Here is a 4,713-nt window from a genome sequence, read left to right as displayed (position 1 = left end):
CTCCAAATTGAAAGACATTTCACAAGGCCCGCCAGGACATTGGTCTGTGATAGAAATAAGCAGCATTTCAGGACACATGTTCTGGGAGAAGGTGAGTGTCCGCAGATGTTTGTTCAAAGCAGCAGGTTTGTGGTTAAGTAGCAGTTGGAACAGGCTTTAAAGACATAGACAAAAAGAAATTTAAATCTTAGGAAGAAATGAAGTCTTGTTCATTTATGACAAAAACAGATCTCTTGGAGTTTTTCATAACAGATGTAATATCAACTATGGTGTCCTGGACAGTTTCCAATTCAGGTAACTAGAAAATACCTAACTAAATGTTCCCTCAGTTTCAAAAGTATTATTTACTACTAAATTTAATTTGATTAGTAGTATTTTTATGTCCTTTCATGCAGCTGCTACGGTCTGTTTTAGGAATCAACAATGGTTTTAGTTAATTCAGTTGTGTATGATATTTACAAAGCATTTTCCTATTTCTTACAAAAGACATCATAAACACACATAATCTTTTTTTTTCAATGACTAAATAATAGAATAAAAAAGTGGGAAAGTGAAATATAGCAAGGAAAGCAGAGAGAATAATCATTTCATTCTCTCACACACTGTCTGTGACATTGCAAAAATATCTGAAATTTACAGAAACGGTTTCATCAAAACTAGGTACTTGGTTGAAATAAGGTGCCTATTAAGAGCCCTGATTTTTTTTTCTTCCACTACACTTCATGCATGCACTTAAGTCTGTAGACTTTATGTCAACAGAATTGAGCTCAAAAGCTCTCTGAAAGTATGCACTACAGTGATAAACCGTACATAGAATGTAATTTTGAAATCTTCAGAGCCAAATGCAGTCTTTCCATTGTTGGGATAGTAAATATCCTCAAATGTTGGGATAGTAAATGCAATCTTGGTGGTTTCAATCCATCTCAGACTTGAGAGACATCAGAGTAGCTTGAAATTGGAGATCTTATTTCTCCAATCCCCCCTCTTCAAACACAACACAAACTGTTTTTGAAAGGCCATTACAGACCCACTGACATTAACATGGAATTGGAGTCCATGCTTAGAGAAAAATTTTCCTCTAGTGACACTAAAGAGCTCAAGGAGGATGATCTGCTGTCCCTACACATGAAGGTACACTTACCTGGACACAGAACTGAATCAAAATAAGGCAGAAAACTTTAACCAGAGAACTACCAAAAACAAGATGGTGTGCAAAAAAAAACCCCGAAAAATGTTTTGGTTAACACCTAGGACAGTTCATTATTTCCTGTAGAAGAATATTCAATGATTAATATACATTGGCTCTTATTTTTCTCACATCAACCACAACTACTATGTTCCCTCAGTCTTTCTTTGTCTAGCCCTGCTCTGTGCAACTCTTTCTGACCACTTTACTATTCAAAGTAAGTAAAGTATAACATTAAAAAGGACAAAGAAGATTGTATATTGAGTGACCATGGCACTGGCATAAAGTTACAATCACATCTCAAGGCAGGACAATGTGTCACATCAGCAAGTGCTCATGCTGGAACTCCCTTGCCCTCTCCTTCAGCACTAAGCCAACAGATGTATATAGTCCAAGAGTTTCAACCAAATGATCTCACACTTTAAGAAAAGTCTCTCTCGTGCAAGACAAGCAAATGCTATGATAAAGAGAAACATGCCATTGCACAGTGACAAAGGGTGAGATCAGACTTTAGCACTGCAGATACATAACTTCCATGCATCATCAAGGATGCTACAGTTTCTGTAATATAACCTTGCTGCTTCTATTAGAGAGTGCAACAAATATTCTTTGCAATTTTTTGTGTAGAGGTGTTCGCAAGTCACAATACACTAGTTTTGCAGGAGCAAAACCATTCATGGTTTTGATATAATTAACATTGTTCTAATTCATTAATAAATGCAAGGTAAAGATGACAGGATCATTTTTTAAATTCAAGTTCATCGTTAATTCTTTTTACAGTGCAACAAGAAAGCCTGGCAAATGGGCAAATGGTGGTTGTGGTGGGGGAGTAGGAAATAGAACTTCAGTTCCAGTTAGCCAAAGAAAACAGAACAGAGATGAAGGTTGAATTCTACCTTGTGTCCAGCTCCACTGGTGAAAAATGTATAGAAGAACCAGTTAGATATACTCATAGATGGTGAACGTCTTTGAGATGCTCATTGAGGTGTTTATCTGTTCCACTGCTGATGGATTAGTTACTTGTTGTACTTTTGATTGGGGGTGGGGGGGCGGTCCAAACTTTAAAAAAAAAAAAGGTTCTGACAATAATATTTGCTCATCTATTTATTATTTTTAGTCCTCTTCTGAAATTACTTATCCCTTCAAACACCACATTCTCAAAATCAGTCTGCTATCTTAAAAAGAGTTGGTAAATTTGGTCTGATTTTCCACTGCTTGTACAGAGAGATAGAGGGAATCCAAATGAAAGAGAGTAAAACATTGCTGTGCTAACTTGTTGGCACTTTTCCATGTGTTTTTTGTACAATCACTTACATATATTTAATTGGCAGCAGAGAATCAGACTCAACATTATCCTCAGTCCACTTCTACAAGACAGGGTGGATGGATCTAACAGCTCATTGCTGACAGAAAGTGTAGATCCCACCTCCTCCCACATGTGTTTTCCACATATGATCCTGGCTACGCGGTACGGCCACTCACCTTTGCCAACTGCAGTGCTCTTCAGATACCACCATCAGTCAATTCACCCCCTTGACTTGGAGGAAAATAACCAGGAAGTTGGATAATTCTCTTTTGAGTTAACCAGTTGAACTGGCTCAAGAAAAGAGGCAAAGGGCAAGACAGAGCAGGGGGAACAGGACTGTGAGAGGGAAGAACAAGAAAGGAAGGCACAGAGTGAGGAGGAGGAGGGAACAAGCTGTTAGATTAACATTGCCACTTGTTGGGTTGTAGCCATAAACATTACTTTCGCAGCACCAAATAACAAGTTATGCCAAATTGTTAGATACAAAAGGAAGACAGGGCCAAAATTGTTCTTTCCAGGCACTTAGAGTCTAAGTGGGTAGTCCCTGGGAAAGCAAAGGCACATACCTAGTTAATACTTTGAAAAATCGGGACATAATTCATTCAAGTTATGGGGGTGGAGGGGGGAGGTTGTTTCTCCTCTTAAGTAAAGTAACTGTTAACAACATTCCTTCTGCTGGGAGCTTAAAATTTAGATGATTTATCACCAGCACATGACGTTACTATTTGCAAACATAATCATTTCTAAACTACAGATTAGCATGATCCAGTTTAAGACCATAACTCTTTTGAAGTTGCATGTTCCTAAATATTTGACTTTTCATTTTTATTTTCTTTTCACTTATCCTCAGCATTGAGCAAAGGAATTAACTTACTCAAATAAAGGCAGTAGGAGGTTTTCGTAGAATATAACTTTATTACTCATTGTAGCAATCACTTGATTAAATCATTCGCAAGACAGGCCTCTTGATAAAATACTGTTTACTTACCCCTGCACTGAAAACAGCTGGGTCCCAATCACTGCAGGGTTGATTCAGCCATTCAGCCTGCAAGAAAAGATAAATTAACTTTGAGATAATTTGGAAAAGACACCGCAAAACTAAAGTTCTTTGCAATTTAGGAATCATCTTTCATGGAAAAGGAGACGTTTGCTCTAGTACTCTGGTTCATCTGAAATTTGAGGTGAGTGCTGAAATACTACAGAGATAACTTTTACACAGAGGCACTAGGACGGTCGTGGCACTACCTACCTGTTACCTGTAGACAAGATCAACCCACACTCATTGGTGAGGTTCACATACGTTATGGGTTAAGGCAGCCTGAATTTCTGCAGATGCTGTAGAGCTGGCTAGCTCTTACAACTTGGTCATATCTTACCTTTGCACAAGAAATAAGCTTGCCTAAGGATCACATGGGTGTTTTGATTTCGTAGGCCCTGGAGACAGCCTCCCCAAAGCTCTGCTGAAATCCTGTGGGCAGTGCAGGTCCTGCAGGCACAGGCTGCTCAGAGACAGGCATGTTACTGGTGCTTTGTGCAATGCAGTGTTGGGCTGAGCAGCCAGACTGAGGCAGCTGGGCTGCGGTGTTAAGGAGCATGGGAAGAGGTGGGAGAGGATGCAGCAAATGCTGAAGGACAGCTTAGAGAAAGTGGGTGTTGGGAGTGTGACAGCAGAAGAAAAGGGAAGTACAAATAGAGTTACTGTATATTTGACTAACATAGTAGAGATGATTCATTTTCTGCTGGTTTATATATAGTAAATTCATTCACCGTGTGACTCTGACACACTACTATTACTATCATTATTATTGTTATTGCCACTGCTATTGTTACTATTCTTTCAATTTTATCATAGTCATAACTTCGATATTCATTTTCATTTATGTCCCTATCTTTTGAGGTCAAATCACAGTACCAGTGTGCCAGTGAGGTGTGGGACGTGACAACTAACTCAAGCCTGGAGAGCTAGAGACAGACTGGGTGTCACTGTTTGGATCACAGCACCTAGCAGCAGTGTTTGGGGATATTGCTTTACAAAACAGATCCAAGGCTTTCAACAAGACTATAAGGGCCAGGGGAGGGAGGAGGGCAGAGGGGAGGATTTGTCTCGCCTTTCATTCCCGTGACCCACCCACAGAAAGCAGGAGAGGCTTCATCTTGAACAGAGAGGAGCAGTGCCCATGAAATCTTCGTTAGCATGCGTTATTAAGATTCCCTCCCCATC

General features: G+C 39.5%; 1 long non-coding RNA gene across 1 annotated transcript; it reads right to left on the bottom strand.

Annotated features, from left to right (window-relative positions):
* Positions 1–2,670: 2,670 nt before the first annotated feature.
* LOC135312873 (uncharacterized) lies at positions 2,671–4,000 on the bottom strand. Its single transcript, XR_010372490.1, has 3 exons — positions 3,869–4,000; positions 3,481–3,537; positions 2,671–2,828 (listed from the first exon to the last, which is right to left on the bottom strand). It is a non-coding gene; the product is annotated as an uncharacterized LOC135312873 (long non-coding RNA).
* Between the last annotated feature and the right edge of the window lie 713 nt (positions 4,001–4,713).

The sequence above is a fragment of the Phalacrocorax carbo genome, chromosome 3 (genome assembly GCF_963921805.1).
Source record: "Phalacrocorax carbo chromosome 3, bPhaCar2.1, whole genome shotgun sequence".
NCBI lineage: Eukaryota > Metazoa > Chordata > Aves > Suliformes > Phalacrocoracidae > Phalacrocorax > Phalacrocorax carbo.
The sequence above is the reverse complement of the archived record's forward strand: the minus strand, read 5'-3'. Positions and strand labels throughout refer to the sequence as shown.